The 26,769-nt window shown below is 35.5% G+C and overlaps 1 protein-coding gene and 1 pseudogene across 1 annotated transcript in view; both read right to left on the bottom strand.

The window, feature by feature from the left end:
• Positions 1 to 26,769, bottom strand: part of Aff2 (AF4/FMR2 family member 2) — a 482,794-nt gene that overhangs the window by 268,628 nt on the left and 187,397 nt on the right.
• On the bottom strand, positions 18,864 to 19,235 carry LOC119804977 (annotated as a pseudogene).

Raw genomic sequence — 26,769 nt, 5'->3', positions numbered from 1 at the left:
AAATAAATGAACAAACGGCTCTGTTTTAATATATTGTTTTTTAACTTAAAAGATTGTTTGTTATTACAAAATCAGTAAAAGTAGTTGTGGGGCATATATATTTGTTAGAAAAATGAATAAGCTCCTTTAGGTGAATTTTCAATTTTCTAACCTGTCTAACTGTGGCTCAAAGCAAAAGGATCAGAAAAGCATATTTAATACATATCAGAGACATTGCAACTGCCATTAGTCAGTTACTTCACCATTTCTTTTCTAGCATGTCCAGTAAGTTGACAAAATTAGTGAATTAATTTGACCCAGCAATGATTTTCTTTAATCCCTGGCTGAATGTGGCCGAGGTTTCACAGACATAGTTCTGGCAGGCATTCTCATAATCACAGTATGCTGCTGAAGTGAAGTGAGAGACACAATCGATTCTGTTGAAGCTATTTGCATCTACTTCTGATGGAGATATAGAGATCAGGAGCATTTCTATTCATAAAACAATCCCTAGGACAACATAATGATCCTTCTAACTTCAACATAGAAGAAAGGTGTCCTCATCCCACTTTTATTGCTGTGATTTGGATCAACACTGTCCTCTTAAAGTGCATTTTGTGGTCACAATAGTGTGACTTGAGAGAACTATGTCAGCAGATATCCCATTATGAAATGTTTAACTTCTTTGGAATACTTCAGACATCCATGGCTGAGCTAAATTTCCATACCTCAGTAAAAATACTTGAACTTACTTTACAATTTTCTTAGAGTTTTGGTGGTCAAATTAATTTTTTAAGTTGGAAAAAATACAAATATTTTTCAGAACCCATAATATGAATAATTAAGCACAGAGCAAGAACTTTTTAAAAACTGAGTAGTTTATGACTTCGTAAACATTTTTCAAGGGCCATTCCAAACTAAACAGATGACTTCCTCATGTTAATATAGTTTGTCATTATCAAGGCCTCTTTCAAATTCCAAACCCAATGCTATCTGATACAGAAGGGAAATATTTTGTAACAAACATTTCAAAATGACATTTAAACTTTCAAAAAAGCAAAGCTTCAAAAGTCATACTCCTCAGTGCTGTCATGATGTTTGAATGTTGGCTGAAATTTCTTAATTTCCACACTGACCAAGGATCTATATGTAGTAATGAGGAGTTAAATGTAGTAAGGAGGTATTCAAGAGTTATATATTTGTCATTCATTCATTATGTATATGCATTTCCTATTCAAGTTTGGTCACCATCTGAAGTATATCTTGCTATCATATGTAAGACCTGTATGGACCCTCTAAATACTCTGTGTCACATAAATCTACCCATCATCAGAGTTAAAAAACATGATCCATTTATTTTATTTTTTAAATTCTAAACCATAATTTTGGTTAACATACTTGGGTGAGCTTCTCTATTATTCAGACATGATGGATTAAGACTCAGACTTTTTACCATTGGGGTATCAGGGAAATAAGTCAATTCACAAAATGTCCTTTTTCTGTTTCAAACAAGTTGATTATTTGCTGATTACAGGGGATACCAATAACCATTATTAGATGAAACATTCTTATCTTGAATTCATCGAATTCAGAACTTTCACACTTCATCAGTAAAAAGGACAGGAAATTTAGCTGTTGTATATGAGAACATTAACACAGCTATGTATATGTATGTTGTATATGAGATCATTAACACAGTTATGTATATGTATGTTGTATATGAGATCACTAACACAGCTATGTATATGTATGTTTTATATGAGATCATTAACACAGCTCAGTGCATCAATTTACTGGTTGCTCTTATGCCAACTTTAGCCAGCTCCCTTCTTCAACCATAACAGCTAATTGATGGTTAGCTCATATACAGCACAGCTAACTTTCTATGATAAGCACAAAATTCCACGTAATCCCAACTAACACTTCATGGGAGCACTATTATGCCCATTTCACAGATAATGAAAATTAGGATAGTATAGAGAAACCTTGTCTTGAAAAACAAACAAAAACTCTTTCACAAGTGGAATGATACACTGCCTGGGTACAATAAAGTCAGGCCATTATATTATAAAGTCTGTTTTATTCCAACTATATATCCTATATTATTCCTCAGTAATAGAGGCCTTTACCCCATTGATGGAGGATTCTCATTGGTTAATAAAGAAACTGCCTTGGCTTTTTGATAGGGCAGGATTCAGATAGGTGGAGTAGACAGAACAGAATGCTGGGAAGAAGGGAAGTTAGATAGATGCCATGCCTCTTCTCTCTGAAACAGTCGCCATGAAGCCAGCCACCAGGTCAGACATGCTGAATCTTTCCCGGCAATCCACCACCTTGTGGTGCTACACAGATTACTAAATATGGCTTAAATCAAGATATGAGAAATAGCCAGTAAGAGGCTAGAACTAATGAGCCAGGCAGTGTTTAAATGAATACAATTTGTGTGTTGTTATTTTGGGTGTAAAGCTAGCCATGTGGGAGCCAGGTGGCCTGCTTGCCTCATCACCACACCCCATCAAAGTCAAGCTTATCTATCACGGTTATAAGAAATCAGTAACTGTAAGTATTAAAACTGGCTATTGGGGCTCACTGATTTTCCTTAAGACCGAATGGCACAGTCAACTTCATATTTCTTTCAGGAATGGATTTGAGTGTTGCAAGTGAAGTATAGGAAACATCATATGTGATAACTTAGTAGACAGAAGTAGGGGTAGATAGTCAAACATGTAGATACCCGATAATTCATTGTGTGATAATTTCAATGATATTTAGATAATCCAGTGATAGTAGACAATCCAATATATGTCTTGTACTAGTTAGCTTTGTCAATTTGCCTTAGCATCTGAGAAAAACGCCTCAATTAAGGAATTGCCTGGTCATATTCTCCTATGTACATGTCTATGAAAGCTTGATAAGTGTTAATTGACAAGGTAAGGCCCTGTCTACTATGGCTAACAGCAGTTCTTGTACAGGCGGGCCTAAGGTTATATATGAAAGCTATCTAACTGTGAGCCTATAAATAAGTCAGCAAGCAGTATTCTGCTCCCAGATTCATGGCTTGACTTCTTCAATGGAGGATCTTGATGTAGAAGTGCTAGCCATGTAAACCCTTTTATACCCAAGTTGTACTTGGTCAGAATGTTTTATCAGAGCAGAAGAGAGTAGACTAGAGCTTGCCACTGTCAGGGAACTGTAATGTTATGATCTCATCTAAGAGAACTTGGACATATTCAATGACATTTTTAAGGGCAAATGGGTGATTTAGAACATACAGGTAAATATCTGACAATACATGGTTCCAACTTAGTACAGAGCCTATCTCCCCACCCCCATGTTTGTGATTTAGGGTAACCAGAGAAGGGATTACTCTACTATTTTGTTGAGAGAAAAAAAAAAAAAACACAAGGTGATCCAGAAATAGGTGGCCAGAGTTAAGGCTCTGATTAAGAAATGCTGCAAAAAATGATTTTCCATAATTGAATATCTTAATTAAGTACAAACACTCAACTTTATAAATGTCACAGGGATTTATGGAAACATAAGCTGATAAAAGTAGTTTCAATCATCGTCAAGATAGGGTTGATCTGTAAGAAGGAAAGAACTGTATGGATTGAGGAGTGGCTTGTTTCGGTGAAGGTAATTCTTATACTGATATGGTAAACAAAATAGAAAGGAAGTTCCAATAATATTTCATTTATTTAACTCTGAAACCCACTAAACCACTGGAAAAGCAATCAATTTTGCAACTAATATAAAACATGTCTTCTATGAGAACAGGATTCCAACAGGCATGCTCATGTTTTTATCCAATTTGTCCATAGGTCACATGGGTGTTATGAATAAAACCTTTAGTATTTATCTCACTGTAATACATTGTATATTTACATTAAACTTCTTTATAGAGTGAGTACATGTGATAATTGTCTTTCTGTGTCTGGGTTACCTCACTCAAAATAGTTTTTTCTAGCTCCATCCATTTTCCTTCAAAATTGAAAATGTCGTTATTTTTTCTTGCTATGTAGTACTCCATTGTATAAATGTACCACATTTTCCTTATCCATTCTTTTGCCGAGGGGCATTTAGGTTGTTTTTAAACATAAAGCAAAGAAAACCAGCCTACAAAGCACAAAACCAGAGAACTTAGACAATAATGAGGACACTAAGAGTGATTTACATAGATCTAATCTTCATGGAAATAGAAAAAGACACAATCTCCTGAGTAAATTGGAAGTAATGGGGACCTTGAGGGAGGGCTGAAGGGGGGAGGGGAAAGGTTGGGAGGGGATCAGAGAAAAATATCTCCTTATAGATGTCGGACTTCTGGAGTGCAGGAATTATGGTAGTATTTATCTTTTGGTCTCTAACATTAAAATTGAACTGAATAGTCAATCAACTGGAAATAAAAGGCTATAAATCATAAGAAGATATATTTTTCAACAGTTTATACAATTCTATCCAACACTGATTAATTGTTCACCTACTGTACATATAATCACTACCCAAGCAGTTAATGGATTCTATGCAGAGATTTATTCTGCTAGTATTGGGAGAGATAATAGGTAACACTACAAGAAGAAAAAAAAACAAAGATATAATTCCCTCCACTAGTTGTATCAAAGGTCAAATATTTGAATCCATAAACAGCAGTTAGGTCCATAGATCTAATAAATAAATCTTCCTTCTTGTTTATACCTTTTTACACTACCACTGTTGTTTGCCATTTGGGGATTTCTGGTCTTTTTCAGTGATATTCTAAATTCTGTTTTTGAAGAATTTATTTTAGACTGAGAGATACAAAACTCAGAAAAGAAAGAACATTAAGTTTCTCTGAACTTATGGTGCCAAGTAAAGGTATCCAGGTATGTAGATTGTTAAATATATGATTACATATATTTGTACAATTCTAAATCCCAAGGTACAATTTTGATAGTTTTTGTTATATAGAAATAACTGAAAAATAAGTATCAATTCATGCAACCTAGAAAAATACTTAGAGATATGTGGAAGTGTAAATCAATGCCTTGGAATTCCTTAGGATTGTAACAAGCCAACTGAAATGAAGATAATTAAATGTTTAATTGATGGCAATTAAGAAGAGAAAAAAACTTATTTAGCATGGCTACTTTTGTGTATTATGTATTATATACATCTTAAAAGGGTATATTATATAACTGATGTGTACCAGACATTATCTTCTCATAAAAGGATTGAGAATATAGCATTACCAGTTCTGTTGATTTTGGAAGCTTATACTTGTGCATTCTCCTTTTCTGGTTTACAGAACTCACTACATGTTAAAACCTTGATCCAAGGCAATCTACTTTCACATATCTCATTGTATTATTATATACAAAAGAAGATTACATAAATATAAGGAGATTGCAGTCTGAATTTTGAAAGTCTTATCTAGACATATGTCATTAGATTGGGAGACCATTATTTAGGCAGATGGATTTGGAAAGCTGTTAGGAGTCTAAATGACAGACCAGGTAGCATGACTTCTACTGAATGTGGAGATAAATGAATCAAATTAGACATCATGATCATGTCGTGTCATCTGTTAGGATTTATGGTAAACTTTTCAGTTAAGGACATTTGCTGACATCTCAACATCAACTTATCTTGTCAGAATCAGTGATGAATATTGCCCTGTGATACTCATAAAGTACAGACTATTTATAAAACCTGTAGGAAATCAAGACAATGGCAACATAATCTCCTCTCAAAAGATGTTATATGGGTGTTTTGCCACTCCCCTGCAAAATTAAGAACTACGACATGAAAAATGTCTCAGAATAAGCTTAATGAGATAAATGAAGATGCACCAAAGCATATAAGACAAGATTTATATTTTAAAATATCAACTGGGCCATATTATCTGTTCCATAGTAGTCCATTTGGGTTATTGCTTCTAAGGATTTCTCCAGTGATTATATATATATATATATATATATATATATATATATATATATATGTGTGTGTGTGTGTGTGTGTGTGTGTGTGTGTGTGTGTATGTGTGTATGTATATGTATATATACACATTTAAAATTTACTGCACAGTATATAATTTTCTCATTAAAACTACAAACAAAAAAAATAGCCTCAGAAATACGAGAGCAGTTGCAAGCAGATACTTCAGGAGAATTGCATCTCAAAAACACCCAGAGGCAGCTACTTTTGTGAAACAAGAAGTAAAGGAAATCTTTCACAGATTTTATATAAGAAAAAACCTCAACAAATTATGCATACTATAAAAATGTGGGGTTGAGTGATTCTGGTATGACTTCATTTCATTTAATCCTATTTTCTTTCCCATAACCAAACATCAACATCATCACATCATGCAAAGATCTTATATAGAGCTTATAAAGCAGTAAACTCTACAAATAACTGATCACATCCATTCTACCTTGACCTCAGCATCCATGCACAAGGGGATGATGTGTCTCAGGAATGGAGGAGGATAAGCAGTAATATGACATTGTGAGCGATTTAATATTGTTAAGATGGTATTTTAAGGAATGTGATTGATGTCGAAAACGGCTTCTAGTCAATAAAGGAATCATTGTGTAGTTCCTGGAAGAATGTCAAATAGTGTACTTAAGAAGACAATTAAAACAGTATAATGTCAAAGCTATAATTAGAAACATATCTTTGCAAGTAATATATAATTTTCAATGCAGTTCAAATAAATCATGAATTTCTGCCAGCATTCATTAGAATCTTGACCAGATAGCATTACCATATTGAAGATATGATATTATCTTCCACAAAGGCTAAATTTAAAAAAAAAGCCAATGCCTTAAAAAAAGATATGTTCTTACATCACTATTTAGATTATCACCTGGAATAATTAAACGAGGGATATTCTGTGATGGACTCGATATTAATACAACCATGGCATTCTTTTACTTGAAATCCAATTTTTAAAATTGGGATGCTATGTAAGAATACAAATAGACATGCAAAATGCATAGTTGGACCATTAACATGTTGTTTGGTTACCCAGTGATTTGGCTAACATGCTCCTTTTCCATCCCATCTTCATTTTCTCTCTTCTGTTCTTGCTATAAGCATTGAGAGGGTAAAGGGAAACTCTAACAGCAAGAATTAACAATCATAGAATAATTGGTTTGCTCTGTTGTCAGAAAAAGTTATGACAAATAATTAGAAAAGGAGGAGTATGATATTTCTGACAGTGGAAACAGCACAAGTGCTATGGTTTAAATGTTTGCATGCACAGATTTATATGTGAAAAATCCTGATATTAGAGGTGATGTTCACAGGAAGTGGGGCCTTTAGAAGGTGATCATTATTTCATGAGTGCAGACACTCTGTGGATGGGCCTACTGATGATAGAAAAACCCTAGAAAGCTAACGTGTCTCTTCCATTATGCAAGAAAACAGTGAGAATGCTCCAACTTTGAGTAAGGATGGTCGCACTTACCACACATCAAGTCTCCACACACTACAAATTGGACGTTCCAGTCTTCTGATCTGTTGGAACTGCTATAGACAACCTTTAATGATATGTTGTTATAGTAGCTTAACTACACTAAGCTAGTTTGCATAGATATTGAACAGCCTGTGTCAGTAGAAGCAAACAACTAGATTATTTAGGAAGCACCCAAAAGACCTAGTTAAGGAAATATGTGGTATTTCTTTACCCCCACTAAAAAATTTAAATCACATTTTTGGGGTCTCTCTCTCTCTCTCTCTCTCTCTCTCTCTCTCTCTCTCTCTCTCTGTGTGTGTGTGTGTGTGTGTGTGTGTGTGTGCACATGCAGATTAGAGTACAGCTCACAGGGCTGGTCCCTCTTTTCAGCATGCAGATTTCTGAAATCAAAATCAAGTTGTCAAACTGGGTGGGAAGTACCTACAATTACTTGAGCCATTTTGCCAGCATAGTGCTACCTTTTATAAAAATCTGCTTTGTTTTTATTTTTTGAGACAAGGTTTCTTTTTTTTATGTAAGGTAGCCCTGGAATTACCTCTGTAGACAAGGCTGGCCTTGAACTCACAGAGGCTGGCCTGTGTCTGCCTCTCGAGTGCTGGAACTAAAGGCATGTACCACCACCATCCAGCCTGTAGTAACTTTTAAAGCACCTTATATTTGGTGACCCCAGATAAGATGGGTGCTATAAGCAAAATATTCCCAAACCTACCACTACACAGATGATACTCAAGGTAGTTATTCCCAGAACACAATCTCTATCAAAGACTGTTCTGTATATCTTATGCTTAATGCACTTTTGACTCTGGGAATGCCATCCTAGCCTCACGTTCTTTGTCATGATCAACATGATGTTATAATATTGTTCAGAATTAATTTGTATGACTTGCTAATCCCAATCTGCTCTAAATTGGCCTAGAATTATGGATAGAACATATACATATGTACATTTGAGTATACATTCACACATAGACACACTCACACATGCACACACACACACACACACACACACACACTCGCACCAGAATAAAGCTATTGAACTTGATAAATATTTTAAATTCCATTTTCCCTGCCCATAGCAACCCAGAGCCAGCACCATGAACTAGCCAGAAAAGTGATTAAATCAAGTCAGTAACCTCACCTCAGTGTTGGCATGATTAACACTTCCCTAGAGATAGTGGCACCTTCCTTGAAATGTTACATAATAAAGGCAAGGAATTATGCTGTACTGCAAACACTGGTTTCTTTATGTGCTTTTAAAAGTACTTTTTTATAAGTTAAAGTATTTGGAAATAAGCAAAATGTTATGTTCAGCTCATAGAATGAAAGCAAACTCCTTCATTTGCCATCAAATGAAACACTGATGGCATGCCTTTCTATTGTGGCAGCCTGATAGATATACAGAATTGCTAGCTGCTCATGGGGACACTGATGAAGACATGATATGGCCATTACGAATGACAATGCAAGATATTGTGTGACGTGTGACATAACAGCAAGTGTTAATAACTAACCTTATAAAGACTAACCATTCTTGCTTAGTGTTTACTGCATACTAGATTCTGTGCTCAGTTCTTTACTGTCTCATTTTAAGCTTTTACAACCACCATATAAGGAACTATAATTTTTTCCAGGCTACAAATAAGGGAACAGGAACTTACAAAAGTTCAGTGGTTTTACTGAATTTACCTAGCAAATACCTTTGAGAATTCAGTTTTCAATCCAAATCTGGCACAGAAGAGAGCTAGCTGTGCAAAAACGGATTCTAGAAAAATGACAAAAGTTGAAATGCCTTGTTAAGTGACTACAGTTTGAGAATGAATAAATTTGATTGCTAACAAGGACAAAGGTTAAAACACTGAAAAACTGATCCCTTAGGATATGGACTGAAAAGAAATACACAGCATAGCATAGATCAAGAAGAAGAATGCATGCTGTCCGAATTCAGTGCCATGTAAAGATCTTCAAAATGAATAGTGTCACATGCTATCTCCTGGAAAGGACATCAAGAAAAGATGAGGTCTGACAAAGAATCATTGCTTAGGAGATCCGTGGTTCAATGTTAAGATGTAGGTATTTAATGTGATAATGGAGTAACACATTGGAAATTTAGAGAGAAGAAGCATCAGTGGTGAGGGTAGGAAGGCAAAAGACCCTTGCTCAAATTCCACATGATGCCTTCATTGCTTTGCCACTAATTAGCTGGTATCCTTGGGCCTCGTTGCCCATATTGCAATGCTAACTATTTTACATGCCCTTTGAGGAGTCAGGAAGAATCATCATATTTTATTAGAGCGCCTCCGGAGAGTGCAGTACCTGTTTGACCACTTCTAGACATGAGGACTTCTGCTACCACACCGTTGTTCCAGCATTCACCCCACAGTCTGATTACCAATAGTATAAACAGTCATCTTGGCGTTAAGAATTATTTTTTATGATAGATGTATTGGTATTAATAAAATTTGAATTTGTGGATTAAGTTATACACCACAAAAGGTTCAAAAATTATGTAGTAAAAATCAAAAAGGAGAAGAGATACATTTTGAGAAGAAGGTCTTTAATGGCAGTGCGAAAAAGATAACAGACAAGAATATGTGGGTGAATATGATCAAAATATATTACACACATATATGAAATTGTCAAGGAATAAATAAAAATGGTTTTTAGAAGGTAAGCTGGAAAGCCAAGATAGGTTTCACTAGTTTGAGTAAAGCTCAATCACTGTAATGACTATATTTTGAGTAAGCTCAGAAGTGGAAAGCCAAAACATTAGCACTTCTACTTAGGAAAACAGAGATGAAAATATATTGGGATCTGTGCTGTGTAAGAGGGTCTCTCTTCTTAAAACTCTGTCAAGTACAGATTTTATAGTTCCTCTGACAGGTAGAACCAAAAAGGGAGAGAATTTTCCCAAACCTAAAGGTTATTATTCTTGGCAACAAAGAATCTTGAAATTAATGAGCTGTCTACTTGAGATCTACCATTAAAAATGTATATGAGAAAACCAGTCTATGCAAACTTCATTCCTCAACCAGTAAACACTATCCTGGGAGTTAACTCAGCATTTAACAAAAGTTCTTGCAAACCACTGTCATCTCAGTCAGCTGTGAAAGATGAATTGGTTCCACCCTCTCCCCACGGTGGCCTGCAAAGAGTAAGCACTTTTCCAGGAGTGAACACTGTTGTTTCCAACGATCTTTTTATTTCCTCACTGGAGTGATTTCTGTGACCTTCAAAAATCAAGATAGGTCCTGCCTGAAGCAAGGCATTGCACCCACAATCTGCAAAGGATAGGTAAATGCCCATGATGATTACTACCACTCTCATTGCTTATATTAGAAAATGAGGAAATGCTAATGAAATTGCTTTTATAGGCTGACATTCATGGGTGGCAGAAAGGGACATTAGAGAATGACTGCAATATTTGCTCTTCAGAGTATTTAAGCTTCTAGCCAAGCTCAATGGCAAAATGTACACGTAGATCACACACCAACACACTCACATCTTCACCTAAGTTGTAAAGGTCGCTGAGAGCACTTGTTAACCTTGAAGGGAGATTTACAAAAAAAAAAAAAAAAAACTTTGTATTTTTCCCCAACAACACTCCAAGCTTCTTGTAAATCATATTCATATACTTAAGCATTAATTTACATACTTAATTTCTGACAGACTGACAACAAGCCTGCTCCTCTCTTAGTGTAAAGTGAGAAGTCACTTGTTATTCAGTGTATCCGTTACAGTGGTGGTGCCGCTAACGGTATTTTATATAATGTGCTATCTGCAGAAAGGCAGATAAGAATTTGATTTAACATCCAATTAAAAGCCGTCATTGAAAAATTACTTCAAATAAGCCTTTTATTTTCTTTAATCAGTCTTCAATTCAACCCTTCCTTGGACCTACTGAACCAAGCATCAGGACTCATGAATTTTGATTAAAAAATTTGAGCCCATTTCTAACTTAAGCAGATTTTTTTTGTTGCACTGTTTGATAGAAATTTAATAAATCTATGAATCCTAGCCAGCATCATTTATCATCTTTTTTTCCGCAAGACTGGCCTATTATACCTAGGCAGTAAATTATGAGAGAACCAGCAAACCAAAACTTTTCAGCCCGTTACTGAAGAAGAGATATAATCACTTGCATTGAACCATATAATTATAGTAGAATATGAAGCTCTGAACCATTAGGTCCTGTTTGGAATATGGAATTTGGAATGCCCATACTTTGAGAGCCTAAAAGATTCTAGCTGATCTAATACAGCTTACTGTAGCATCATATTAAACTATTTGTTATTAATGAAAATAACAGAAAGAAAAAAAGTAAAATAAAAAACCCTAAATGTTTGTATACAAGAAACCTGAGAAATGACTGTGGCTTTTAAAAGGCAGACAGAAAGTCTAAAGATGCCGACTTGGTACTTGACAGTTAAATGTCTTGTTATAAATGTGTGGATTGTGTTACTTCCACCTGCTCCTCAAACTAAAATAATTTCTTTTTAAAAATAGATATATGTTCAAAACTGTACCTGCATTTCATATTTCACTTCAGTGTGTGGAATTTATACTATTTTGATCATTCAAAAATGTTTCTTCAAACTTGTAGGGGTCACACAGTATGTTGTGATTTGAAATACAGTTGTGGGACAGGCAAACTTAATTTTTAATACCTGTTATGTAAAAAGTAATATGAAGAAGTTCTACTGATGTTTTCCTTTTAGCTTTTGTTACCATTTTAAAAACTGACAGGCTACAATGACTTGCTTATCTTTATTTTTCCTCATTTAGTTATATAATATGATTATCAGTCTTTAGTGCAAGTGTAATATTAATGAGTGTGTCAGCCCTCAGGTTTTAAAGACATGAAATCAATAATCATTGCATTCATATAAAAAGCATAAGCACAGGAAGTTTGACTTAAGTTTCAAGATACTTTTAAAAATATGCAAAAACATTTGCTTCATTTTTAAATCAATGGACATTTCAAGTAATATAGAGCACATATGTTGTTAATCCATTTAAAACTGCCTCATCAAAATAATAATGTTTGTAAGATGTCAAGAAGCATCTAAAATGGTTTCTAAAATGATTTCTGAGTTGGGGTAGATGGGTGTTCTAGTTTGCTTTCTGTTGCTGTGGTAAACACCATGATAAAAATCAACTTTGGGAAGAAAGGACTAATTTGACTGCTACTTTCATGTCACATAGTGGTTTAAATGAGAATGCCCACAGAGGCTCATGTATTTTCATGCTTAGTCACCAGTTGATGAGGTGTAAAATGACTAGGAGCAGTGGCCCTGTTGGAGTAGGTATGTCCTAGATGGAGTATAGCACTGGGGTGGGCTTTAAGGTTTCAGAACTCCACACCATGGCCCCTAGCCAGTCTCTCTCTCTCTCTCTCTCTCTCTCTCTCTCTCTCTCTCTCTCTCTCTCTCTCTCTCTCTCTCTCTCTCTCTCTCTCTTTCTCTCTCCCTCTCTCCTTCCCTCCTTCCCTCTTTTAGTTATATAATATGATTATCAGTCTTTAGTGCAAAAGTAATATTAATGAGTGTGTCAGCCCTCAGGTTTTAAAGACATGAAATCAATAATCAATAAACCCACCCCTCCCTCCCTCCCTCATTCCCTCCCTCCCTCCCTCCCTCCCTCCCTCCCTCCCTCTCTCCCTCCAATCCTCAGCTACTTCTTTAACACATGGATCAGGATGTAGCTCTTAGCTAATTTTTAAACAGCATAACTGCTTGTGTGCTACCAAGTTGCCTGCCATGATGATAATGTCAAAAACTTCTGAAACTGTAAGCAAGTCCCAATTTAAATGCTTTATTTTATAAGCATTATGTTAGTCATGGTGTCTCTTCACAGCAATAAAACAGTGACTAATATGGGCCAGCTATATTAGCCTCTTCATTTTAGAGATAAAGCAAGAGAGGAAATGACTGGTTTATAGTTGTTACACAATAATTGAACCAAAGCATGATGGAAACCTTTAAACAATGAGTCACCCCTTGATTTACCAAAGGAGCTATGTAAGAGAATATTTACCAGAGCAGTAAACCACCAATGACTCCACGGAAAGAAAATAGAGATTCAGGTATAAAAGTCATCATCCCCTAAACTATTGTAGAAATATCTTGGGAAGTACTAGCTTGTTCTTTGCATCTTCAGGCAAAGCACTATGTGTTATCTGATTTTTTTATTTATTTTTAAGACAATCTTATTTTTACATACCAATCCCAGTTTCGTCTCCCTCCAGCTCTTCTATTCTCCCACCTTCTTCTCACCCCACCCCCATTCACTCCTCAGAAAGAGTGAGGCCTCCCATGGGGTTTGACCAAAGTCTGTCACATTACTTGAGGCATGACCAAGGTCGTTCCCCCCCCCCCCATATCTAGGCTGAGCAAGATATCCCTCCATAGGGAATGGACTCCAAAGAGCCAGTTGATGCACTATGAATAATACTGATTTTACTGCTAGTGGTGGCCCCACAAACTGCCTATGCCACACAACTGTCACCCACATTCAGAGGGCCTGGTTCAGTCTTATGCTGGTTCCCCAGCCATCAGTTTGGGGTCAGTGACTTCCCACTAAGTTGAGTCAAGTGTTTCTGTGGGTATTCCCATCATGTTCTTGGCCCCTTTGCTTGTAATATTGCTCCTCCCTCTCTATGACTGGTCTCCCAGAGTTCGGTCCAGTGCTTTGCTGTGGATCTCTGCATCTGCTTCCATCAGTTATTATGTGAATTTGACCATTCCTAATATCCTTCCTTCCTTAGTGAGTAGCATTTCAACTTTACAGAAAGAAATTGTACTATAGGAGAGCTAGAGAGATGGCTAAGTGGTTAAGATCATTGACTAATTTTCCAGAGGACTCTGGATTTGATTCCCCAAACTGACACTATTCACAACTGTCTGTAACTCCAGTCTCAAAAGATCCAATGTCCTCTTCTGGCTTCTGTGAGCATTATGCATTCATATGGCACAGAGACATATGTATAGACAAAACACTCATACACATAAAAAAGTAAGAAATTATAAGGGACAAGATCAGGACAAGTCTAGATTTAGCAGCAGAAGCAGAGCCAGCTGAAAATCTAATACAGATAGAAACCTCTTTTCCAATATTTTCCTCCTTGGTATCTGGTACAAAACAAAACAGAAAAACAAAATCAAAACAGACCTCTACTTTGGGACTCCTACATGACAATATAATTGCATTATAAAAGGCTCTTAGAGGGCCCACGTGTGTAAATTTTTTTCATTTGGACAATCACCTATGATAGATGAACACCTTAACAGAGGACAGCGTGATATGGAAAAAGGTACTGATATTTTTAAATTGTTATTCTGAAAACTACCTTATAATATCAGAAAATGGCTATGTTTTAGGAGAAAAACAAAAGGCAAGATATGATTGTAAGAATAATCTCATTTTTTATATTCTACCTATACATCATGCATTTGGAGGTAAATCAAAAAGTTGATAGTAGCTATTTCTGAATGACAAAATTTTTCACTTTACTTTCTTCTTAGTTTGTTTACATAATTTCTAAGTAAACAATCATATAAAAATAAAATTGTGTTAACAAAAGTGTGCAAGCACTTGGATATGAGGTAGTGTTTGATTCTCTGTCCCTATGAACACTGTTTGTGTGACAAAAGCAGACATATTGCTATTTAAGTTTGTTGAGACCTATGATCTGTATCTTTCAAAAGGGCTTTACCCCTGGCTCTGCCCTTCACCTGAGAGGGATGGTCCTAGCAGCCCCAATTGGCCAACTCAGCTGCCACACAAACATACATCCAGGGCTTTGAGTTGGCACTCCCACCATTTACCCCATCTACGACCTGCTAGAGTGCATGCCAGGAGGCAGGGGGACTGGCCCTGCCAAACCATAGCCACAGAATCTCCATGTACTGGGCCAAGAGTAGTATATATCTGAGAGGAGTTTTCATGAAGGCTCAGTATTGTTGGTGTACCAGAAGACAGAGGCCTTGAACCTGATCAACAGCACATTATACAAGGAACATTTGCAAGCAAAGCTGTTTGGTCAAAAGAGTATACAGCATGACACACAGCAGCTTCCAAAGACACCGAGACAAAGGAAAAGGCAAGGGGGAGGTGGAAAAGATGGAGAAGCAGTGTTCTTTTTGCTGTTTGTTGTTGTTTTGATGTTATTTTGTATTTGTTTTTGTTTTAATTAGTATTCTTTTTTATTTTTTATTATTTCTTTTTAAGTCTCCTTTGGGGACAGAACAAGGAAAAAGGGCAGATACAGAGAGACTAGGAGATAGGTAGGACTGGCATGCATGATGTGAAATTCCAAAAGAAAAAATAAAAATTATGTAAGAGAGTTTCTATCTTATTAGGCTATTGTATGCATTGAACGAGACTATGTAGAGAAAAGCAAATGAAAACAGATGAAGGCAATCTGGTGTTCTTAACACCATTTTTGATTGGTAAAACTTTGAGGATATAATTTCTTAGGCTGTTTCTACACAGAAAACTTAGCATCATGAAGCTTAATGCAAGTGGATGTGTTCTACATATTTTGAACACATTTAATTTTGCTTCTGTTCCCCCTTTAAATGTCTTTCAAATAAATTCAATATAAAATCAGCATTTGTGATTCATTCATTAGCAGATGGACTTCAGCCTGTAAGGAGTGGTGAATCTGTTTAAGATGGAGACTACTTACGACTTTATTTTAAATGAAATAAATAGCATATGCTATTCTAATCTTCAAAGAATCCTTTTTATAGATCTTATTCAAGTCTCATCTTTTCCATATTGTATTTCATCTATTATATTTGTTGAGTTGGGAGAAAAAAGTCAGAAACTTCCCATAAAATCCAAGAAGTACAAGGAGGAAGAAAATAGGAAACTTATCACGTTGATTCTAGTACAGCATGATACATTCACAAATATACCTTCTACTTACCCAATAACTTTCAAAGAGTTGCTGTAAGTTTGATTTCATTTTTGAACAAGACATGGAAAACAAAACTTCTGTACATATTTAAAACAAAGTGGTATGTATGGGGTATGTTTGTGTGTCTGGGGACATTTTCCCATGAGTTTCTTTACTACATTTAAACATGTGCAGCTACTGCTATTCTAAGTATTTATATAACAAAACATTTAGTCTTTCACTTTCATCGATTGTCACAGTTAAGGGGCAGCAGTTGCTGCCCATAATTTAAAATGGAATAACTCCTGCTTGATAAACACTATTACTCTGAGAAACATCTCATTCACACCACAATTGATGGAATCAGAGCATTAAAATATAATACTATTTGTTTATCTCAGATCCATAGGATTACAAAAGGTTTATGGGGGAAAATCAAGTATAAGATGAAAAGAAAATATTAGTGGTAACACAAGAGTTAGAAAAAATAAGTGAATTCAAATTTGGAGGCAAGACTACTTCACTAAAAAGGGAGCTATAAACAGACAAACATGACTAATCTCTGCCAAGAAACACTAAATTGGAAGAAATTACTAAAGAAGTGGAAATTGAGACTATAAGAAAGACAAAGTTTGGAATAAGTAAAGTTCACCCTAGAATAAAATCAAAATATTTATAAATCTAAGAGAAATTGTTTGAAGAATACACAAGCAGACCTTTTGAGAGACTGAAGAAAAATGAAAAGATAGAAGTTTCTGAAGGAAATGAGGATTCTATAAGCAAATAAAATGACCTGTTGGGATTTTACTAATCGGTGATCCCATTCCAGTGGGAAGTAACTCTCAATTTTCTTTTTATTTTACAGTAAAATAGTTCTTAGTTTCCATACCTGAAAGTCAGATGTAAGTTACCTAATGACATAATGTTTGAACTAAAAATATAGTGCATGAAGATAATTTGACTCCATATTTATTTCATAACCCCTCCAAATGTAGCCTAGAGAACTCTGACTGCAATGTAGTGATTGCCCCATTGTAATATGCCATAGCCTCCAGTAAACTATAAAGGAAATGCTTGCTTTAATTTTAGAGCTTTCTGTAACACTCCAAAAATTATTTCTAATACCTCCTACAAACAGATACAAAATGTAATAATTGAACTAAGAAGCTTGCTTTTTCCTTCCCCCTTTAATAATATAAGTGTAAGAATATGGAGGATATTGACTATCAAATATAATTTTCAGCCAGAAAACAAGAAACAGTTTTCTTACAGGAAATTTTTGAGTAAACACTGTTAAGTGGTCATTTCTTCTGAAATTTATAAAAAGTTGACAATAGAATTCATGACTTTAATGCCTTAAAATGTATGGAGTTATCATGTTGAATTAATATATACTGATAATAGGTATTATTTCCTTGCATTTGTCACTTACTTCTAAAATAAAATATCTACAATAAATTTAATTGAATTTGTTATTTAAGTAGAAAAATGTCGAGTCACTAGAAAAAATCCAAAATTTAACACTTTCAGATTCTTTAATCTTTTGACCTACTCAAAAATTATAGATTATAGAGTCAAATAACTGTTTATCCCCAACATAATCTTAATGTGTCCTAATGAAAAAAACAACCCAAAATGCAGTAAATATGCACATGATGTCTAAATTCTGAAAGATTAAATGTTTGATGAATTACATAACTAAAGAAAGAGATATGGCGATGGGTTTTGATTCTACGGCATGGACGGGCTCTGTGTGAGCCTTGTCAGTTTGGATGCTCACTTTCCTGGACCTGGGGGGAGTTGGGAGGACCTTGGACTTAACATAGTGTAGGGAACCCTGATGGCTTTTTGGCCTGGAGAGGGAGGGAGTGGGGGTATGGGAGGAGGGGAGGGGAGGGAAGTGGGAGGAGGGGAGGATATGGAAATTTTTAATAAAAAAATGAAAAAAGCGATATGTATATAAAATATATAGATATTCAGACAAAATTGTGCAGCAGAGGCTCTGATATAATATTTCTATAGCAATTGCTTGATTAAAAAATCTTTTCTGAATCTTCAGTCTTCCTGACCTCAAATACAGCATCCATTTCTTGCTTAATGTCTATTATGTATATAATACCTATGCAACCAATGTGCACATATCTGTTAAGTCTCTGGAAAACCCAATAGGTTATTCTTATCTGAACTATGGTCTAATGAGCAATGTGAAACTTATTTATAGTTGCAGCCATGCAACATTTTCCTTGGCGTTCAGTTCTAGCTTTAACACTTGCTACATGCCTTTGCAAAGAGTAATCACCTCCTTCATTGACTTAAACTTATTCATCTTTAAAGCATGTTAGATGATCTTTCAAAGTTCTCCAATTTCCTATCTATTCATCCGTATATCTTCAAACTAACTGAAAGCATATAAAGACAGAAATTCAAAAGACCTATAGAATGTAATTCTTTTTTTTGTATTATTTATTTTATTATTATTTTTTTTTACAAAAGTTTATTACAATGTACAACAGGCTCCAGGATAACACTTCATTCTAACTATAGGTGGCAATGATGTTATATTATAGTAGGAAATCCAGATATTTAACAGGCTCCAGGATAACACTTCATTCTAGCTGTAGATGGCAAAGATGTTATGGCAGGGAATCCAGATGTTTAAATAGGAATGGAAGAGGGTCACCATCATCTCAAGATATGAGGAACAGCTTACTTTTTGCCAGATTTCTTAATTCCACCTGTGACCAGGGGTCCCTTCCCTGCGGCCTTGGCTTTTAGCTCCTCGAGTTTCTTCTGCTCCTCTTTTTATTTCTGCTTGAAAGCCTTATCTTCCTCGTCCATTTCCTTAGTCTGCTTCTTGGGCTGTTTCAGGGGCTTCTTTTTGCCACCTTCCCGGCCCGACATGGCGCCTCCAGACACCCCCTTCTCCAGACCAGAATGTAATTCTTACCTGATAATTGTTCCCATTGTATATAGTTTTACGATGTTAGAGTTAAAACCATTTCTTTTTATTTAGACAAAAAAGGCAGAAATGTTGTGGGATATTTTTATACTGAGTGAAGATATATTGCTGTGATTGGTGTAATAAACAGCTGAGTAGCCAATAGCTAGGCAAGAGAGTATAGGCTGTACTTCTAGGCAGAGAAAGAACTCTGGGAAGAAGAAAAGCAGGGTGGCTAGACAGATGGAGAGGAAGAAGGATGGGAAGTACTGAGATGAGATAATGAGCCACATGAAAGAACATAGATTTAAAATATGGATTAATTTAAGTTATAAGAACTAGTTAGGAACAAGCCTAAGATAATGCTGAGCTTTCATAATTCTCCCTGTCATTATTTGCAGGAAGTCCTAATGACAAAGTACTACTACATGTTGGAATAGGTTTTAATGGCAGTCCTAAAGAGAAAGTACTACTACATGTTAGAATAGGTTTTAATGGTAGTCCTAAAGAGACAGTACTACTACATGTTGGAACAGGTTTTAATGTGTTAGAATTTTTCTAAGACACAAGGCTGTGGAATTAACATGGATTTGGCATGGAATCTTTTCTTCATGCATTACTGCATGGTTTTAGAAACAAGGCTGATTACTGTTTCAGTGGAACACAATGTTAGCTCTTATTTCATGAAGTTCTTTGGAAGTACAAGGGAAATAAAGCCATAAGAAAATGTCAAGTACTGTGTATATAAATATCTAGTAAGTTTCCTTCCTTATTCTCTTTTTGATAACTAGTCTCATAATACTGTCCTTTTTATTATAGTCCCCAAAATATGGACAAATTGTTAAGCTGCTATCATATAACAACTCAAGTACAAGAGCAAAATCAGTGTCTGCTGCATGAATGGATTTGATAGACAACATTGAAAGCAAAAGAAGCACAAAACAAATAGCTTACTGCCTTCCCACATCCATCTAAACTCACCTAGGAGGCTCCAAAAGGGTGAGCAGAAGCCATAGTGCATTTTATGTCCCTAGATTCTGGTCCCATAGCATGACATGCAAAGTCATTCAGAAATTATGCTGAGAAAAGTTCTTTTGTTGGAATTCAAATCACCAGTATAAATAGGTTGGGTAGATGTTAGTCTCTTCTTGTCACACTATAGGTCATATACTATACAACTGGCCAATTGTATCTCCCCAATCAAAATAACATTTATTCAAGTCAATTGTTGGATTAAGATGCTTAACTATGTTTATTGAAACTTTCTGAAAGCTACAATTTTGATACATTAATTATATATCCTGATAAATTGTGTATCTAATGGTATGGTAACCAACTGGCAGTATTCCAAAAGAAAACAAATAAATCCTACACACAAATACAGATCATGAAGTTCCAGTATATATGGAATTGGACTTTGTTAACATGGGAATATGTTATTAGTCAACAGTTTTTTTTTCTTTTTCTTTTTCATTAAAATTATGTTATAAGATCCATGTCAAGAATTATAGAAAATGCTACTAAGCTCCACTTCTATAACACTTGCAATGTTTATGATGTATGAGGGGTCAATTCTAGTATTTATCAAAGAGACTGATATATTGAAAGATAGATTCTTGCATAAAACAAAGAAAAGTACACCAGGCTTAAAGAGAAATAATATTTTAGGAAATAAAACCCTATAGCATTTAGTTCCTAAGATGACAGTGCTGGAGACATGGCCATTGTGTCACAAATGTTTTAATGAATAAATGAATGACAATTTTACTCAACCACAACCAAATGCTTTTGAGAGATAGTATAAAGCAGGAAGGCAATACGCTGCATGAGTAGTTGAAATTAGCTACTTTTTATTAATATATTCTGAGTAGTTCATTAATAAGAAAAAAATCAATGAACCCTACCTTCAGGCAAAACCTCACAGGTAAACTACTAATTATCATAATTGTTTCAGGATGACTACAGTCAGTGATGGGAAACTAATTGCATCTCTAAATCAGAGTCAGTGATAACCTCTTGACCAAAGATCAAATTGTTTTGAACCTAGTTCTATTTATATATAAGGAAAGAAAGCCACAAACATGTCAATGAGTGTTGCTTAGAAAGGATAGTAGACTGAAGGGTTATAGAATTCTTTCTGCCTCTACTGACTGGTAATTAACATAAACAACTGTGTGTACTCTGCTTGCAATACATACATCTTCCCAAGGAGAAAGTTTCAAATAATCAGCTCTTTATATTTTTCAAAGAATGAATACTTTCCTATAAAAATTTCCCATTTATGTAAGATCAAGTAGTGATACCTTGGTTTAGGTCTTTTTATTTTTTCTGAGACAGGGTTTCACTTTAGCTATCGAGCCTATTCTGGACATAACTCTTGGCAGGCTGGCAAGAGATCTAACTGCCTCTGTCTTCCAAGTGCTGGGATTAAAGGCATGCATCACCATGGCCCAGCTTAAGTTTAGGTTTTTATGTAGATTTTTTTAAGACAGTCAGTGAAAAGTGTATCTATAGCTTGGCAAGTACTGATAGGGCCTGCCATGTGCACAGTGACAGCAGAGTCCTTCTCTGCAGTTGATCCATAAGCCATCTGACAAACTACCTTGTGGGTCTTGTGTGGTATCAGAAAAAAAATAGGGTCCTCAAGGAATTGCTATATCTCTGGGTCATGTTATTGAAATAATCAGTAAGAAGCGCTGTTCTGAGATGAAAATGTCTGGAGCCTCCATTTATGTGTAGACTCTCCCTATGTAACACTCCTCCTAGAATAAGGTATTTCAATACTGATGCAATTAGTAGCCTAAGTGTAGCTCCAATCTGCTGCCCTGTGGCTTCCTGAGGCTACACATCCATCCGTTTTCTACAATGAGGTATTTCTAAGTGAACAACTGGGTTGGAGACCTAGAAATAGTTTCACTTCTTCACTTGCTGATGGTAGAACTTGCATGTCTTCTGGCTTTGGGCATTTTGTTGTTTTAGGCACTGCTAATTGTTGCCAACTAGCACCAAATGTTTAGCTTGCCTTTTTTCTGATCACATTAACATATCACAGTACATGGGAATATCATGAATGTGCACTTTTGCCTTATTTGATGGAGATAAAGGGAAGTATAGAATGGCTACCTCAAACAAAATATCATCTAAACCTCTGTGAATACAGCCTATTTTTCTCTATGAAAACATCAGGTCACTTGCCAAAAACATTTGGATTTTTTTTTTTTGAGTTTTCCTCAACACTCTGAAAAACTAAACATATTTCTGTCATTAAACCCTTGAGCTACTGGAAAATGATGCTGCTAAATGCATATATTCCTTACCTTCAACTGTCACTGAAAGATCAATAGGAAGCCTTTACATATGAGGGACAAGTTCAGGGTTGAAGAAGACATTTCCTTATCCACCATGAAAACTATAGCAAGTTTCTTAAGCTCACTCTGGAGATTGTAGTTATTTTTATAATATTAAGTTTTATGAACAAACTAAAACTGGATCATAAAGGATTTCTAATAAAGAGAAAGCCACAAGAAATTATTGCCATTTTATTATATTGAGTAATGATTGTGTCTAAAATATTTAAACATTTCAACATGTTGACTTTCTAGAAGTTCTTGACACACTTTGGATAATTTATTAATGATCATTTCATGCCAAGAATATGACAGCACTTACACAAATGCATAAAGCATTCCTATGAGGCAATTACCAGTGGTGACAAGAATTTGTTCCCTTCTTTTCAGCTGGTTAAAATAAAGTCTATAGATATTAAGCAATTTATGAAAACCATACAGTGACTGTGATAAAGTCAAAGCAAAGTGAAGAGCTGAAACAATTATCTGGCTAGGCCAAGCCAATAAAAACAGAGTTAAGTGCCTCCTTTGTATACATGTGCATTAGTAAAAGCACTTTCTGCATTGATTAGAGTCCCTGGATAATTGTTTTAATTCTCCTTTCAGGCACAGGCCACCTTTCACCTCAACTATTACAATAGTTCCTAACCCATCTGTTTTAGTTACTTTTTGGTGATTGTAATAAATATCTTAGAAAAGCATATCAAGGGATCTGAGTTTAGCTCAGTTTGAAGGTATGGTGGAGCATGTGCACCATTGAAAACAGTTGATATTGTCATGGACAGAACGTGAAGCAGGTGATCGTTCACATTGTGTTCATAGTCAAGAAGACAGGGGAATATTGGTCTTTAGATAGCTTCCTCCTAATTTAGGCATGGGTCCCTACTCATGGAATGGAGCTACCTATACTCATATTAAGTCTTACCACTTTAATTAGAAGTTTCTGATACTACCTTCATAGCCATCGTAAGAGTTGTGAGCCCTAGATTATTCTAAATATTATGAAATTAACAATCAAGACAAACAAGTTCACCCCTTCTCAAATTGACACCAAAATATATCACTTGAAATTATAACTCTCTACTCTTGTTTATCAAAGGGTAGTGGCCATCTCGTTATAAAGAATTAATTCAGTTCAATTTTAAAAGCCACCAGAAAATTTAACATTCAAAATACCATTTAAAAGTTCAGTCTCTTCCAAGACACAAGGCATTCTCCTAACTGTGAATCCTTATAAAATAAGCAAAACATATTAGAGTGGCAAAGAATAAACATACACATATGAAAAGGGAGAAAAGATGGAATAATAGGGGAGGGTTGGGCCAAAGGAAGACTGAAAAACAACAGGGCAAAGAGTAAGTCCCGGACATCTGTGTTCATTATCTTGATCTTTAAAAGAGTTCATTGGCCTGAGATAAATTTTCCCCTTTAGCTTTGCACTGTACAGTACATAAACACCTCTCTTGGCCCAGATAACCTCTGTGTTTGTAGCTTTCCTTGGTAGTTATTCCATGATCCTGGCATCAGCCACGTTCTAGTACCCTTACTACAACTAGACTTTACCTTCACAATTTTGTATAGTGGCCTCTCGGAACCTTTTTCTAAGAAAGGCGACCCTGCTTCATGTTCCTGGGTCTCAGAGGTTTTCTGGAACCTTAGTACAAGCCCAAGGACCTCCTCACTCTTGCATTTTGCATGCCTGAAAAACTCACTATGCAGGTGATGCTTTCATGTTACACTGGCAGACTGAGTTGTAGGCTAGACCATTTCTAATGCAGCTACAGTGGTTTCTTTTCAGCTTGGCATCACAGCCTGAGAAAATACTTCCCCAATAAATTGTTTTAGACCTAGAGAACAGGGCGACTCCTACAGTGATGTTTCATTTCAGGCTCTTTCCTTTCACACAAATTTATATTTTCACAAGATGTACATTTCAATGACTGAGGTCTTTCTCCAAGGCCATCTCTAATGGACAAAGTGGCAAGCATAAGATTCCTCCTTAAGGTTATAGCTACTTTCTCTACACCTACCCTCTTTGCATCTTTAAACTATGAATCTTTCTTCAAATCTTACTATTTTCTCTCTCTACAGAGCTAAAAGCAGTGACCAGTAACTATCCCACAGCCTGGATGTTATGCTGCTGTCTTAAGATCTCTTCTGACAAAAATTAACTTAATTATTTTTCATTTCAGCTATACTCAAATTTTCAGGCCATGAGCAGAATGCAGCAAGAAACATTTTCCAAGTTATGATGTGAGTAATCAATATTCAAGTTTCTAATAGAGTTATCGTATCCCTCTGAAGCCTCATGAGCTTCACTGATTCTACTCATCTTGGCATTCTAGTCTTCTAAACTCCCACCAGAATGGCCCATTATTCTTGGCTTACAGGATTCCTGGGCTTTTTTACCCATAGACCTAAACTATTTCATAGTCACCAGACAAATGAATTTCAAAAGAATAATTAACTGCATGGTCAGACTTATCAGAGTAGAATCCTGGCTCCTGATAACAGTTTTCTATATTTTTTTGTGTTGCTGTGATAAAATCAAGTAAAGAAGGAGGTTTGTCTCCCAAAGCAACCATACAATCAATTATATTAAGGCAGTGAGAGTGGCTCTAGGTGTGGTGGGTGGCATGAATATGAAGTAGATATTCACATTGAGCTAATAAAAATATAGATAGTAGTAGATACTTGTGCTTCTCTTGGTTTCTTGATTTTGTTCCACCTATGTTCTTATACTTCATGTAGTCTTGCAATCTAGCACACTTGATTGTCCTGTACACCTTCAGCATGGGTTTTTCTTTCTCAGTTCAAACTCTTGGGAAATACTCTCCAAAGCATGCCAAAAAGTGTGTCATCATGATGATTCTAAGTCCTATCAAACTGACAATCAAGATTATTATACCATCTGTCTCCCTTTTGCCTCCTCAGTTCCTGTTCTGCTTTTTACCAGAACTACAGGATTTGAGTATATTGTTGCTTTTCTCAAAAGCCTATATAGTACTTTTCACAAACTTAGAACAGACAATAGCCTATTAATTGAGACACGTAGATCTTCTATCACTTGTTCCATTTAGCTTTATCATTTTGTTATTCCACATGTAAACTATGCAATATTTTCTTTTGTGTATTTACTATTGTTTATTCAAAAAGAGATGCCCTTTGTCCATATTTCACTAATTATCATCATGCTCATTATTTCTCAAAGTCCAACACAAATTGTACCTTTTTGATTATACTTTGGCCCTTTCAATAAGAATGTACAGTATGATTTTTACTAACCCAAGATATCATTTAGTGCTCTGTTTCCCATGAAGGTAATTCTACCTTGCTAGCTTTTCTGTATATATCACTTTTTGGATCTATGCCATGAGGCTGTCAATTTTTAGCAGGACAAGACAATGCTTAAGTCATCCCCATGTTTCATGCATATTCCAAAAATTAGTATAATGCTGAGACAACAGAAAACATGTAACTGACATGTATGTAGACACATGAGCAGAATAGTTCAAGCTTCTAAAGTCATTAGATTTAATCTATCCAGGAATACCAAAACTGTTGAGTGAACAAATATGGGCTTATTTTTTTCTGTATTAGTTCTTAACAACCCTCCTGAAATTTATATAGTGAATTTTACAATGTCAACTCATTTTCAAATAAGTGATTTATTTATTCAGTGTACGTCTTTTCCACTTATCACATTTCTAGACCTGCATGAAGGGAGGTTTAGAGGCACTGTAGAATATGGTACGTAGAAGCTACTGTCAAAAATAGCATGCCACTTGTGGATCTGCATTTGTATGCACATTACCAAAATATATTTTAATGTGACTAGAGCATTTTCAAACAGCTGGCATATTCATCTGAAAAAATAATTAGTTTTCAATAAAAGTTGCTTTTTATTACTCATGAAAGTTCTCTGGTGACTTTTAAAGATTTGCCAAGTAAAATTTCAAAATGAAAATAGGCTATTCCTTCTGGCTAATGGCCAAGTGGAGTGAAAGACAAACACACTAATTTGTGCCAAATTCTAGACACACTGTGAAGAGGCAAATAGGGAAGCACCCACCTGGTTTTAATGTTGCACAAGCTGGCTCAATGTCCTTACCATCTTTGCAGAAGACTGTCCACTTGGGGCCTATGGCAT

The sequence above is a fragment of the Arvicola amphibius genome, chromosome X, assembly GCF_903992535.2.
Source record: "Arvicola amphibius chromosome X, mArvAmp1.2, whole genome shotgun sequence".
Lineage (NCBI taxonomy): Eukaryota > Metazoa > Chordata > Mammalia > Rodentia > Cricetidae > Arvicola > Arvicola amphibius.
Note: the sequence above shows the minus strand (reverse complement) of the source record. Positions and strands in the feature narration are given on the sequence as shown.